A 16,292-nucleotide genomic window follows, 5' to 3' on the forward strand; every position below is an offset into this window, starting at 1 on the left:
ATTCCATGATGAGGGCAATTCTTGATCATCATGTTGAAACGCTCAAAGGCTTCATGAAACATTTCGCCTTGTTGTTGTTGAAAACTCCTCAACCCCTTCCTAGCATCGTTGGTCTTTTGAGCGGTGTAAAATTCATCTAGGAAAATTTGTTGCATTTCCGCCCAAGTATAAATAGATGCTGAAGGCAAAGTGTAGAACCACTTCTTTGCCTTGTCCTCCAAAGAAAATTGAAACAAAACTAACTTGACATCATCGGCCGAAAAACCTTGACTCCCAAGAGTATTGCAAATTGAGTCATAGGCCTCCAAATGGAAATAAGGCTCCTCCGTTGCTAGCCCCTTATATTTCGGCAAACTTTGCAAGGAATTTGTTCTCACTTCAAAAGTTCTTCCTTGATTGTTGTGAGGAATGACTACCGGTGAAGAGTTGTGAGTAATTACCGGCCTAAAATGCGCTTCAATACCCCTCGCATGTTCTCTAAGATGCCTTCTTGGTACACCAAACCGACCTCTTGGACGAAAAGGACCCATTGGCCTTTGCATAGGCCCTTGTGGTACATGAGGTTGAAATTGTTGTGGTGGCATCGGTGGGTGTTGAATCGGCCTTTGGAATTGAGGTTGTACATTCTGTGGACGAACTTGTTGCAATGGTATAGGACGTTGCAATTGTGGTCCTTGTGGCCTTGGCCGAATGTGTTGTGGTATAAGTTGTTGTTGAGGCATACCACCAACACTTGGCATTCCTTGAGTTTGACCTTGCATGTAAACAAACTCTCCTTGATCTCCTTCACCCCCATATGCATAACCGTCTTCATCATACCCTTCAAAATCTCCATACCCTTCTTCATATCCATCCCCCCTATACCCGAAGATTGCCCAAATGGAAGAGTTGAATATTGAAAACCCAGCTGGTTAGATGGTCTAAATGATGTAGCATGGACAATGGTTGAGTTTGGTGCAATGGTATAGTTTGAAGATGATTGACCCGCACCCGGGAAGAAATGGGAAAATGGTGGAATGGTAGTAGAAGGGTTAAATGTGAGTGTAGGTTCTTCTTGAGTGGTAATGGGTTGGGTAGTGTTGGTTGGTGTAACATCATGAGGTGAAATAGGGTTAGTAGTGTAACAACTGCTACTAAAATCAATAATTAGGACGATAATTAGTTAATAAGAAAACCCTAATTGAGACACCCAAGTAATTCTACACTAACCCTAAAATTTTCAGAATAATCGGAATCAGGATCAGGGCCCCTAAAACTCAAGGGGGGCAAACCCTAGTTGATAATAATCTAAAATAAAACGTTGCAAACCTCTGATTGGTTAATTGTTTTGATTCACCCAAGCTAGTCCCGAGCTAGGCAGCCTATGAATTAGACTGCTTAGCTTACGGACCGTAAGGGGTCCGGCATACGGTCCGTAAGGGAGTCCCAAAAATTGCTATAAATAGCCGACCGTGGCATTAGAACAGAGGTGCTAAAACGTTGCACAAACCTTCTGTGAACGTTGAGATATCCTGAAATCAGTTCACCACACACACACACGATCACGAGGTGCTGCCGCAATCAGGGTAATAACTCGATCGCTATTACGATTCAACATCCGATCGATTATAACTATCCAACGATTGTCCGAGTGCTGCTCAAATTGAGCTTGTACTTTGTTATTCATTGTGATTTCAACTTGAATGTTTGAGTGTTGTTCGAATTCGGACTATGCTCTGTCATTCGTTGTGAATCCATTGAATTGTTAAGTATCGCACTTGATAATAGTTGTGAAGGTTTAATCTCGTGAATTGACGTAACTGCTGAATTAGTTACTAATCCCGTTTGTGTGTGTGCATTGTTATTTAAATTAGGTTAGCAGGCTAATCAGTAAAGCTTATACTCTGCTCGTAAATCTGCAATGTGAGTCATTCCTCTTTTATAAACTCTTTTCTCACAGTTTGTGAGTCATTCCTCTTTTATAAACTCTTTTCTCACAGTTTGTGAGTCATTCTCTTTTTATCAACTGTTTTACAAAACTCCAAGTTATTTTTAAAGTTATAATTACAGGGATTAACTCTTTGTAATCACCAAATTACAGCCGGTATGTGGGGTTTTGTATACATTACTTATTTCCCGTCACACTTGGACAAACGGGTGGCCAAGGGGTGATCTGACCACAGTCACAGACACCATTGGACAAATGGGCTAGCCAATGGATGGTCGAGTGACAAATACTGCGGGTAGTTGGTTGGATATCAGAAACATTGTAATTCCCCTTAATACTGTAGATTATAACAAATGTGTCGTTTTCAGTAAAATGAATGATTCACTCAGTGTTTCCCCGCTGACAAAACCTTTTTCAAACATGTTTCAGGTGATCTGATATGAGCAAAGAAAAGTGCCGTGGAGCACTCCCAGCTTAGAAAAGTGGCTCAATGTAAATAAATAAATGAACATGTTTTGAAAATAAAGATTTCCCTGAGAAATCACATTATTGTAAATTTCGGGAATTTATCCCTAAGTTATGAAACGAGCAGTTTAAATTATTGAAAGATCCTGTTTTAAAAAGACTTCCGCTGTCGCCTAAATTAAATACCACGGGATTCCTGTCCCGCGGCTCCTGAAACGGGTCAAACCGGGTCGGGGGCCGTGACAGGAAAAGGTGGTATCAGAGCCACTGTTTTAAGCTTACTGATTAAGCTCACTGTTCTAAATAATTTAAGTTTATTGAAAATTTTATTTGTCATTCCGTGAATATATGCTTATTAACTGATTAATTGTTAAAATTACAGTATGGGTAACTAAAAGATTTCTGCTATCTACCGCAAATTAGATAGTACACCTAAAGAACAGGGAACCTCTTCCTCCAAAACTTCCGTCAAGTTAGAGGAAGGAATCTTTGTCCGTAAGGCAAATTATGAAAACCCACTTACACCAGAGAAAAGGAATTTGATTATTAGGAAAGGTCAAGAGAAAAAGAAACCCCAAACCAAGAGAGTGAGGTTTAATCCGGAAATTCAGGAAATTAACAGTAATCCACTAGGGGAAAATAACTTAGATGAAAAATGGGCAAATTTGTATCTACTCGCTACTGTAGCAGAAAATGCAAATCTTTAAGCTTTAAATCTAGAAATATTTACTTCCCAGTAAATAAATAAATAGATCTGAGTGTGTTCTGCTTGCTGTTATGTTGTACAAGTTGGTGTGCAATAAAAATGTTTATTTGTTAAGCTTTGTTCCAAAGTTTTAACTTAGCATTTTGTGCATTTTGCATATATGCTATACAGCATGAGTGAGCTATCGGAAGCATTTCAGAACCTCAACCTCTATCCTGTACCAATTGAAGTCTCCCACAACTTCACTGGTTACATTGATGACATAGAGGAACCTCTGGAATTCCAAGCTCCACCGCTGGAAAAAGCAAAACCTAAAAAGAAGAGAAGATATGTAGGGTGGCGAAAAGTGCGCAGAAGGAAACCTAGGAGAATCCCTAAAATAGAAAACCCTGTGAGTGTGAGCAAGGGAAAAGAAATAGAAACCGGAGAAAGTTCCAAACCAACAGAAATAGGGATAGACCTAAAGCAAAAGGGAATAGAGATCGGAGAAAGCTCTAAACAGTCGGAGGAAATCACATTCCAGGACGAAATAGACCGCTTACTGGATAATTGTGATGTTCTAGAGCCTATCAACGATAATCTCTTCTCTTATCCTGCTACAGCCCAATTCCCAATAAACCTAGGACCAGCTATTCCAGACCCACTAGTTCACACCCGACCATTAGGCTAAATGGAGGAATGGTGGACCAATGATTGGCAATTCCAAAATATAGTTAATAGTCCCTATAGTTTTCTCCCATAGTTTGATCCAGAACCTATCCCTAATCCGCCAATGAGCTATGAAAATTTAGCTGAACTACGTCAGTTTGGTGAAGAACTGATAGGCACCGGGAATAGGATCCGGGAAATGGGGGAGCAGATCTCTTGGAAGTACGACGAGAGGGAGCGTCGTTACTGAAACTGCCAGTGAACCAAAAGATAGGAGGGGTTTGGAAAAGTTTGTTTGTATTATAACTAATATAGTAAAACTGATTCTGTAAAATGGGCAATAAAACACTGTAAGATAAAAAGTGTGTATTGAAGCAGGTATAATATAAAACAAAACAGAACTCGAGGCATCGACAATTTTGACTATGCTTGCATGTTATACTGAGCTATGTGTTTATCTGTGATTTTGGTATTAATAATTAGACACTAATAATTTCTATTAATACTAATTAGCAGATGGAAAACGCTAATAGTGAACCAGTTAATGAAGTAAATCAGTCTGAGCAAAATCAGGAAGATCAATATATAACTAGACAAGATATTGAGCACTTTATTGCTCAAGGGATAGCCAATGCTATTCCAGAAATTGTGGCTGCTGTTCAGAAACCTGCTGAACCACAATTAATTCCTAGTAAACGTATTCCGGAAGATAACGGCAGTAACAGCATAAATGGAGGCGGCAATCATGACGATCATGATCCGCAACAGGCCCCACTCCCTAAGAGAATGAAAGCTGCAACGCCTGGTTGCACTTACAAAGAATTTCTTGCCTGTAAACCCGCAGAATTTGCAGGTAATGAAGGGGCAACTGCAACACTGCGTTGGTTAGAGAAAACCGAAGCAGTAATTGCAATAAGTAAATGTGCTGAAGAAGATCAAGTGATGTATGCATCAAACTTGTTCAAAGAAGGGGCGCTAGAATGGTGGAACACGGTGCTACAAGCAAAAGGAAGAAGGGTGGCCTATGCGATGAATTGGGAAGAATTTAAGAGTCTTGTCGAAAGAAAATTCTGTCCCGAATACGAGAAGGAACAAATGGCAAACAAGTTCCTGAGCCATCGTATGATAGGTGTAGACTGTCGAGGATATACTTCGACCTTCTTCGAATATGCGAGAGTGGTACCTTCCCTGGCTTCGCCAGAACCGGTACTTATTTCCCGTTACATTTGGGGATTAATCGGAGAAATCCGTAACATCGTTAAGGCTGCGAGACCACGCACGATTGACGATGCTGTGGAATTAGCTAATACCTTAACCGATGAACTAGTCCGCACCAGAGAAGAAGATCGCAAGAAGGAATTGGCTCAGAAGATTACCCAAGGATTTCGCGTGGGTAATAGTAACAATAAGTTCAAAAAGAGGGGAACAGGGCAATCCTCATCACCTCCTTTCTGCAGAAATTGCAAAAAGAAACACTATGGACAGTGCAATATATTTTGCAACTTTTGCAAGGCAAAAGGACATCGGGAAGAAGACTGCAGAAGGAAAACAAGAGTCTGTTATAACTGCAGAGAAACAGGACATTTCCAGTCTGAATGTCCTAAGTTAGCTAAACCAGCAGACAGTAGAGCTAAAACGACTGAAGGAACTACTAAGAAAAATGCACGAGCATTCCAGCTGACCACTCAAGAAGCCGAACTCATTCCCGACGTGATAACGGGTACGTTCTTAGTGCATAACGTCTATGCAAAAGTATTATTTGATTCTGGTGCAAACCAAAGTTTCATTAATACTGCATTCTGCCAAGCTCTTAACCTACCTCTAAATACCCTTAGGCAGATCTTTACTGTTGAAACGACAGATGGAAATTCTGTCAACATAGACAAGGTTTTGCAAGAAGGAAAGATAGAATTATTAGGCCATAAGTTTTCTGCAAATTTGTTACCTATGAATTTAGCCGGATTCGATGTGGTATTAGGAATGGATTGGTTAATAGGCAACCATGCTCGAATCCTGTGTGATAAGAATTCCATAGAAATCCGTACCCCCACAGGAGAAGTAATATTAATTTCAGGAGATAGACCTCGAAAGCCACTAAAATTCATTTCAGTAATAAAATTGGCTAGTTATTGAAGGAAACAAGAAATGGTGTATATGATTTCTATAATCATTAACACTAAAAGTAAGGAACTCCAGGACATCCCTATAGTTTCAGAATACCCAGATGTTTTTCCTGAAGAATTACCTGGTTTACCACCTGATAGGGAAGTAGAGTTTAGAATTCATTTAATTCCAGGTACTACACCAATAGCTAAGACACCTTATCGATTAGCACCTACTGAAATGCTAGAATTGAAAAAGCAATTAGATGAATTACTAAGCAAAGGATTCATACAACCTAGTTCATCCCCTTGGGGTGCACCAGTGTTGTTTGTGAAAAAGAAAGATGGATCAATGAGGATGTGTATCGATTATAGGGAATTGAATAAAGTTACAATTAAGAACCGATACCCATTACCTAGGATTGATGATCTTTTTGATCAGTTGCAAGGAGCTAGGTATTTCTCTAAGATAGACTTAAGATCTGGATATCACCAGCTGAAAGTGCAAGAGGAGGACATACCTAAAACTGCTTTCAGAACTAGGTATGGTCATTATGAGTTTACAGTCATGCCCTTTGGATTAACAAATGCTCCAGCTGCATTTATGGACATGATGAATAGGATCTGTAAACCCTACTTGGATAAATTTGTGATCGTTTTCATTGACGATATACTTATTTATTCCAAAAGTCAGGAGGAACATTGTGAGCACTTGCATACACTCTTAACATTGTTAAGAAAGGAAAAGCTTTATGCCAAATTCTCGAAGTGTGAATTCTGGCTACAAGAAGTGCAATTTTTAGGTCATATGGTAAATCACGAAGGAATTCACGTAGATCCTGCGAAAATAGAAGCAATCACGAATTGGAAAGCTCCACGAACGGCTATGGAAGTTAGAAGTTTTCTAGGCTTAGCTGGATACTATAGACGATTTATTAAAAATTTCTTTAAGATAGCTATACCTTTAGCTAAGCTAACCTGTAAAACCGTTAAGTTTGAATGGGGATCTAGACAAGAGGAAGCTTTTAGGATTCTAAAGTACAAATTGACAAATGCTCCAATTTTAGCTTTACCCAAAGGAACTGAGGATTTTGAAGTATACTATGATGCTTCAAAATTAGGATATGGATGTGTGTTGATGCAACGCAAAAAGGTAATTGCGTATGCCTCTAGGCAATTGAAAAAGCACGAAGAAAATTATACAACTCATGATCTAGAGTTAGGAGCCATAATTTTCGCCCTTAAAATTTGGAGACATTATCTGTATGGAAGTAAGTTTACTATCTATACGGACCATAAGAGTTTAAGGTATATATTTGGGCAAAAAGAGTTAAATATGAGGCAAAGAAGGTGGATGGAAATCCTAAGTGATTACGACTGTGATATTCAATATCACGAAGGAAAAGCGAACGTAGTCGCAGACGCCTTAAGTCGTAAGTATCATGAAAAGCAAAAGCGAGTCCGTGCTCTTAGGTTAAATCTACAATTAGATTTAATGGAACAATTGAAGAAAATTCAAGGAACGGCAATCAAGGACGATGCCGAAGGAATGAAAGGTTACCTAAAGGAATTAGAACAAGGAAAAGATAGAATTTGGAGATTCCACAAGAAACGAATTTGGGTACCTAAGCAAGGAGAATTAAGAAATAAGATTTTAGAAGAATCTCATAAATCTAGGTATACTGTACATCCAGGAAATAATAAGATGTACCAGGATTTAAGAAATATTTTTTGGTGGATAGGAATGAAAAAGGATATAGCCGAATACGTATCTAAGTGTCTAACCTGTTCACAAGTTAAAGCCGAACATCAGAAACCTTCAGGACTACTACAACAGTTAGAAATGCCTGTATGGAAATGGGAACTCATAACAATGGATTTTGTTACTAAGTTACCCAAAACCAGAAAAGGCAATGATGCTATTTGGGTAATTGTGGATCGATTAACCAAATCAGCTCATTTTCTACCAATGAAGGAAACCTTTAGCATGGAAAGGTTAGCCAAGTTGTATGTAGATGATGTAGTATCCTTACATGGAGTCCCACTCTCCATTGTATCGGATAGAGATAGTCGTTTTACTTCCCGTTTCTGGACAAGTTTCCAAGAAGCAATGGGAACTCGACTTAATTTGAGTACTGCATATCATCCTCAAACGGACGGACAAAGTGAAAGGACGATACAAACACTGGAAGACATGCTCCGAGCATGTGTAATTGACTTTGGTGGTAATTGGGATAGCCATTTACCATTAATTGAATTCTCCTATAACAATAGTTATCATTCGAGCATCGAAGCTGCTCCATTCGAAGCACTGTATGGACGCAAGTGCAGAACTCCCGTTTGTTGGGCAGAGATAGGAGAAAGTCAGTTATCAGGCCCAGAGATTGTGCAAGAAACTACTGACAAGATATCGCAAATCAAGGAAAGACTGAAGACTGCTAGAGATCGTCAGAAGAGTTATGCGGACAATCGCCGTAAGCCATTAGAATTCCAAGTCGGAGACAAAGTACTATTAAAAGTATCTCCTTGGAAAGGAGTAGTACGATTTGGTAAGAAAGGAAAACTGAGTCCAAGATATGTTGGACCATTCCCAGTGATCCAACGAATAGGACCAGTAGCTTATCGTTTACAACTACCAGAAGAATTAGCTGGAGTACATGATGTGTTTCATGTATCCAATCTCAAGAAATGTTTATCAGACGAATCCCTGGTAGTACCTCTTCAAGATATAGAGGTAAATGAAAAGCTGAAATTCGTAGAGACACCCCTACAAATAGAAGATAGGAAGATTAAGTTTCTCAAACACAAACGACTAGTACTAGTGAAAGTCAAATGGGAATCCAGGAGAGGACCAGAATATACTTGGGAACTGGAATCAGAGATGAAGCGAAAGTACCCTCATCTATTTAAGTAAATCTCGAGGACGAGATTTTTCTTAAGGTGGGGAGGATGTAACAACTGCCACTAAAATCAATAATTAGGACGATAATTAGTTAATAAGAAAACCCTAATTGAGACACCCAAGTAATTCTACACTAACCCTAAAATATTCAGAATAATCGGAATCAGGATCAGGGCCCCTAAAACTCAAGGGGGGCAAACCCTAGTTGATAATAATCTAAAATAAAACATTGCAAACCTCTGATTGGTTAATTGTTTTGATTCACCCAAGCTAGTCCCGAGCTAGGCAGCCTATGAATTAGACTGCTTAGCTTACGGACCGTAAGGGGTCCGGCATACGGTCCGTAAGGGAGTCCCAAAAATTGCTATAAATAGCCGACCGTGGCATTAGAACAGAGGTGTTAAAACGTTGCACAAACCTTCTGTGAACGTTGAAATATCCTAAAATCAGTTCACCACACTCACACACGATCACGAGGTGCTGCCGCAATCAGGGTAATAACTCGATCGCTATTACGATTCAACATCCGATCGATTATAACTATCCAACGATTGTCCGAGTGCTGCTCAAATTGAGCTTGTACTTTGTTATTCATTGTGATTTCAACTTGAATGTTTGAGTGCTGTTCGAATTCGGACTATGCTCTGTCATTCGTTGTGAATCCATTGAATTGTTAAGTATCGCACTTGATAATAGTTGTGAAGGTTTAATCTCGTGAATTGACGTAACTGCTGAATTAGTTACTAATCCCGTTTGTGTGTGTGCATTGTTATTTAAATTAGGTTAGCAGGCTAATCAGTAAAGCTTATACTCTGCTCGTAAATCTGCAATGTGAGTCATTCCTCTTTTATAAACTCTTTTCTCACAGTTTGTGAGTCATTCCTCTTTTATAAACTCTTTTCTCACAGTTTGTGAGTCATTCTCTTTTTATCAACTGTTTTACAAAACTCCAAGTTATTTTTAAAGTTATAATTACAGGGATTAAGTCTTTGTAATCACCAAATTACAGCCGGTATGTGGGGTTTTGTATACATTACTTATTTCCCGTCACACTTGGACAAACGGGTGGCCAAGGGGTGATCTGACCACAGTCACAGACACCATTGGACAAATGGGCTAGCCAATGGATGGTCGAGTGACAAATACTGCGGGTAGTTGGTTGGATATCAGAAACATTGTAATTCCCCTTAATACTGTAGATTATAACAAATGTGTCGTTTTCAGTAAAATGAATGATTCACTCAGTATTTCCCCGCTGAAGAAACCTTTTTCAAACATGTTTCAGGTGATCTGATATGAGCAAAGAAAAGTGCCGTGGAGCACTCCCAGCTTAGAAAAGTGGCTCAATGTAAATAAATAAATGAACATGTTTTGAAAATAAAGATTTCCCTGAGAAATCACATTATTGTAAATTTCGGGAATTTATCCCTAAGTTATGAAACGAGCAGTTTAAATTATTGAAAGATCCTGTTTTAAAAAGACTTCCGCTGTCGCCTAAATTAAATACCACGGGATTCCTGTCCCGCGGCTCCTGAAACGGGTCAAACCGGGTCGGGGGGCCATGACAAGTAGTAATGCTCGGCGTGGTAGTATTTGGCAAAGGTTGAGTGGATGATGGTATAAATTCACCCGTAGTGGGTGGTGGTGGTGGTGGATCCATGTATCGAATTGGTGTGATTGGTGTAGTTGGTGTTGTTGGTGAACCGCTAAACTTGTTTTCTCTTAACAAAATTCTATTTCCTCTTAGAGTTCGCTTAATTTCCGGATCAAATGCCAATGGTGAAAGCTTGTGAGAACTCCTAGCACGCATGCACCTGTAAGTACCTGCACACTAACACACCCAGCGTAAACCAGAAAAATAATAAACTTAAAAAGAACAAAAATAACACACGTTGCGCACTACTCCCCGGCAGCGGCGCCAAAATTTGACGTGATGTGGTGGTCACAATCAAATTTAATCCAAATATAACTAAATAGCTAGTGGTAAGTGGGTATCGAACACAGGGAGTTTGTGGAAAATGTGTTATTTGAGAGTGTATCTAACTTGACTAAATTAATCTAATTGCAAACAAAGTAAATTTCAAGAGTTGGTTTAATTGATTTGATTTTAAAACTAAATTAACTAATTAAATTGCAAGAGAAAAGTTTTGGTTGTAAACAAATTAGAGACAATGGATCATCCTAGATTTCCGGTTTCAATTGACATTCATGTTATCATTCCACTAGAAAGAACTACATAGACATAGCTCGTGTGTGACTAATTGCAGTGATGAAAGGGAACTAAGTACTTAGATTCCTAGAACGTGAGGTTGTTACCCGATGATCAATCAATCCTTACCCAAACCTAACTATACCCATGATATCTCGATTGCCCATGGCACCAAGAACGTATTGTTTCTAATTAGTTCAAAATAAGAATTAACAAGTTACTAACAAACAATCACACACCATAACAAACAAACCATAAAGATAAAGAATGTTATTCTAGAAATTATGAAAATCAAACATGAAATGTCTAAAGTCAACCTTCAATCCAGGATGATCACAAGCGTTTAGCCACTCATGGCTTGAATCAACATCATGATACTAGTTTCAATGTTCAAGGAAATCACAAACATAAAAACAAGAGATTAGCAAGTGTTCTTCAAACTCCAAAATGTCTCCAAGTGCTCCAAAAGTTGTTCACAAGTGTAAGATAACCGAAAATGGCATCATTAGACAACATAAAAACCTCATCAACTAGCATTTAATGCATAAGTTACACAATCACTCCAGTCATCGCCGTAAGCTACGCTGAGGGCCGTAGCTTACGGCGATCAGTGGTCAACAACAGTCAAACTTAGTGCCGTAACCTACGGTGCCAGCCGTAGGCTACGGCACCTATTAGTTCTTTACGGCGGGTGCAAACTAAGCTCCGGCAAACCATTTTTGGCAAAGTTGAGGTCGTAACCTACGGCTCTAGCCGTAGGCTACGGCATCGGCTGGACTTGTCTCCTTTGTTTTTTTTCTTTTGACTTCCTCACACTCCAACCTTGTTTCCAACAGGTTCCCGCATCCATCTAAACTTCACAAAAGCTACTTTTTATGCCCTTTAACACCTGCAACATCAAGCATCTAGTGATTACCTAGTTCAAGCAATTAACCGTGTATAGCATAGGATTTTAATCGTTTTAAGGCTCTTAAGGGTTGTCCTACGGACCACCCATCACCGCGACCGAGCTATCTTTGGGAGAGACACCAAGGCGAACAAGCAACACTATGGGTGCAAAACTACACGGAACACATCGACTGGTATAAGTCGATAATGATTCCAAAACCACATTGGAATGTGTACTATCTAGGTTAATTTGTAATGTTAAAATGTATTTTGTTTGTATAATGTATTTCAAGTGTTTTTTGTATGTATAATGATACAATACGTCACGTAACCGATAATATGCGCCAAAATCATACATCGTCCGGATATAATACGCCATAATACGACAAGTACAGACAAAATACGCCATAATACCCCATAATACGCAATAATATGACACATGTAAACAATCTACACCTTAATACGACACATACAGACATGAAACGTCACAATACCGAACGTCAACGATACGACATGTATGGACAATAATGTCACACCCTGAAATTATCAGAGCTGGCGTGACTGGACTGGTATCTTCATTGCACAGCGGAAGCAAATAAGCTAAGACTTCTGTAAATGAACGTCCGCTAAGTACTCGACTCCACATGGTTCTCCTATTCCAACCGTGCCATAATTTGAAAAAGTAACCTGAGAAAGAAACATGCGAAAAATCAACATAAAGTTGAGCGAGTTCATAGTTTGTTTTAGAAAAGATTTAAAACAAATCTTTTGATAACATGTTTTAAAGTTGCCGTGTAAATACGGAAAAATCATTTTTCTCGGCCTGATATATAAACACTGTGAGCTCCAAATAATCTTTGTAATCATTGAAAATATGTATGTATGTTTGTAAGAGAATATGAACAGATCAACTAAAGTTTTGCAAGGACATTAAAGCATGTGAAGACATAGGGAACACTCAAAATGAGTAGGCTTATACCCTCGTCGATTCCCTCGACTATGTCGAATTCCCCTTCGACTATGTCAATTTACCTTGACCATGTCAATTCACCTTGACTATTGTCGATTTACCTCGACCGGGACACCAAAGCACTCAAGTGGTCACATAAGGACCATGAGTGGGGCTCGGCCGTACCCGTTAGATCTAACCTTCGTCCATATTGATTATGAGAGTTAATGGCATTTCAAATTCAATCTATGCTCACATGATTTAATAGTTCATTTCATAGTCATTTCATACCGTTTAAACATTCGTAACATGTATTCCACCCCCAAGAGTTATAAAACCAAAAACAGTTAAGAGAAAAGGGGGACATGAACTCACTGGGTTGTCTCGTTTTACGTACGCAAACGAACCCAGACCCGTATTTGTTTTGTAAAACCGGTATATTTAATATGAATCATTCGTAAACCATTTGAGTTCAATAAAAATCATAAATCATTTGTGTTAGTTAAAACGTGTTATAACATGGTTTAGAAATATATAGTTTTTGTTCCTTCAAAAATTTCGTATGTTCTTGCAAAACGTGCTTGTCTAAAAATATGCAATCTTTGTTCATCGAAAACTTTGTATGTTTCTACAAAGTGCATGTCTTTCCACCCTGAAAACCTTTATAAAAATGTAAAACCGTAAAAAGGTGGGGTTATGAACTCACGTGAATTGCCTTGTGCAAAGCTAGCTAATTACGACTTTGTGATGTCGTTTCCAAGACTTGACGTGCTAGCGTGCATTCTACAATATTCCTAACACGGAATATCTTATAAGTTTATAAATAAACACGGTAACTAATCTACCTGTCACCGAGCTCTACCGAATCGTTGACCGAACAATTCGACGGTAAGTTATTATCTTGAGGGAAACGAGGAAGTTATAATCATTAGCTCGTTTAACGTCGTTAAGGACTAACAATTTGATGAGTCTTTGAAAGACTTGGTTTTTGAGAAATTTCAAATATATAAAAATATTTATACAAAAATATAAATATCTCGTTAGAATAGTGTTAGTCGTTCTGAGAAGTCGTATATGTATGTACAAAGGTTTATACGAAAATAACATATGACAAATTCGCATCATATATATTGTGTCTTGTATATATTCGTCAAAGTATATGTAGATGTTGTTTAGGCGTTTAAAATAAATATAAAAAGTTATATTTATTTTATAAAAGTATCATCGAGTTGTTCAATATTTGAAATAAATAGATAAATTATATCTATTTCTATAAAGGAATTCGTGTGGTACGATCTTTGAAATAAATATAAGAACTATATTTATTTTATAAAAGAATCATTGTGTTGCTTGATGTTTGAAATAAATATATACTCTATATTTATTTGTAATTAACGACTTCGGGTTATCGTCGTTTAAAAACAATATAAGTAATTATATTGATTTTTAGAAAGGATTTGTAGAATTTTCAAGTTTTGAAATAAACATAATAACTATATCCATTTATTGTAAATAATTTCCGAATAGTCGTTTTTGTAAGTTTTAAAGTGTCGTTGAAAGTTATTATATAGTTGTTATCGGTTTTCATAAAATTCGTTTGATACCGTTAGTTGTTGTTTTTCAATAAAACGCGTTTTGTTTTCGGAATTTCCTCGAAAAAACGGACAGAGTTTCCTCTGTTTTTGGACGGCCCCGACAACACCAGTTGTCGTTACTTTTCAAAATTCAATCAATATACTCAATATATAAGATTTCGTCAAATATGTAAAGATTTAAAGTATACTTAAATAGATCGGTTCGAGCTCGTTTTTCACGTATTTAATTAAACTATAATATAACGAAATAAACACATCGTTAAGTTTTACCAAGTCTTTCGTCAAAATTTCGAGTCCCTTTACTGAGTTGACCGATTCAACTGATTTGACCGAGTTAACTCGCTGAGTTGACCAGGTTTGACCGAGTCAACCCGAAACTAAACTCGCTCCCGAATCCGAACCATCTGACCCGGTGTGACTGAGCTGCTGACCTGTTGACCGAACCGAAACCCGTTGACCGAACCGAAACCACGTCTGACCGGGTTGACTTCCTTTGACCTGCGTTGACTGAACCTGAACCAAACTGAGTCTGACCCGAACCAAACTTGAACCTACTGACTCGCAACCCAATAGACCCGAACTCTCTCGAATCGAACCCGAAATAGCTTGAACCAGGAACCGAGATTTTAAACATCTGAACGGAAACCACATAACCACCTTTGTCACTTGTCATTGTCGGCGCAGTTACGGCGCCGGCCGGTTGCCATGATCAACACCATCATCTTTTTTCAATCGAAAAACCCGTCGGATAAAGACAAGGTCCGCCGGAAAAACAGTGAAATCCGTCGGTTAAAGACAAGGTCCGCCGGAAAAATGAATCGACCGCCGGTCCGAGTTTCCGATCTCTCTCTCTCTCTCTCTCTTCTCAATCTCCTTCTCTTGAACGGTCTCCCCCTCTCTCTCTCTCTCTCGTCGGATGCACCACCGTGCGCCGCCACCACAGTGGTGGCCGGCCGTCAATCGAGGGGGGGGGGGTTGTTTGGTGTGCGTGTGGGTGTTGAACGAAGAAGAAAAGAGGGTGTCGGAGGTGTGTGGCCGAAGAAAAGGGTTTCCGAAGCTCCACCACCGGCGACTGCGCCGCTGCGGCTCCGCCGTGCATCGGCCGGCTCCGCCGGTTGTGTGTCGCCGGAGAGAGAGAGAGAACGAGGTGTGTGTTGTTCTGTGTTTGTGGAATGTCTTGCACAAATGAGAATTAAAAGATCATAAGATCTTATATATATACACAGGTTTAGTCTTGTGGGTTTTGGGGTTGGGCCCAAGGCCCACAAGCCTGATTCCCGCGTTTAAGTGGCCCGAAATTCTCTACGAGACCCGTTTTCGCAACCCGAACTTCATACACGTCATAAAATAAAAACTTTGGGTTAAATATTCATGATCTAGTGTCGGTAGATGTTGTTTGCACGCCCGTTCGTCGATTACGGTACTAATCGCGAAAATTACTTCGTTGCCGTTTTTAATCCGTTTTTCGATCCGATTTCAACTACGGTTGTTAAAAATTAATTACGAAACAAAATATATCGAAAAAATTTAAGTTTTGAAGGTAACACGCGTGTCCGATGCTTCCCTTTCGTTACCGGTGCGTTTCCTGTAGTCGCGTTTCCCGTTCACGTCTGCGTTTTGTGTCGTTCGGAAGCACGATAAATTTGTAAAACCTAATTTATAAACCCAAAATACTCATATAAGATTCGTACTTGTCAGCGTTGTCAGTATTCTGTTCGGTTTCAATTAGTTGTCGTTTAACGTTTAACAGGTTTCTCTGTAAACCACCGTTCGCGCATTGTAAAGTCGGATAGACGTTCTACGCACTCCAAAGCCTAATTAAGTTAATTTGCGTCTTAAACACTATTTAGTTTCATTTTAAACATCTGTTAATCGCAAAATTAGGAGCCGTAAATCACCGG

At 39.0% G+C, this 16,292-nt stretch overlaps 1 long non-coding RNA gene and 1 other non-coding gene across 2 annotated transcripts; one reads left to right on the forward strand and one right to left on the reverse strand.

Moving 5' to 3' along the window:
- Positions 1 to 106, forward strand: LOC118482318. Its single transcript, XR_004868362.1, has one exon. It is a non-coding gene; the product is annotated as a small nucleolar RNA R71 (small nucleolar RNA).
- A 12,052-nt stretch (positions 107 to 12,158) lies between these two features.
- On the reverse strand, positions 12,159 to 15,579 carry LOC118482093. Its single transcript, XR_004867184.1, has 2 exons — positions 14,662 to 15,579; positions 12,159 to 12,534 (listed from the first exon to the last, which is right to left on the reverse strand). It is a non-coding gene; the product is annotated as an uncharacterized LOC118482093 (long non-coding RNA).
- Between the last annotated feature and the right edge of the window lie 713 nt (positions 15,580 to 16,292).

This window comes from Helianthus annuus, chromosome 9, assembly GCF_002127325.2.
Source record: "Helianthus annuus cultivar XRQ/B chromosome 9, HanXRQr2.0-SUNRISE, whole genome shotgun sequence".
NCBI lineage: Eukaryota > Viridiplantae > Streptophyta > Magnoliopsida > Asterales > Asteraceae > Helianthus > Helianthus annuus.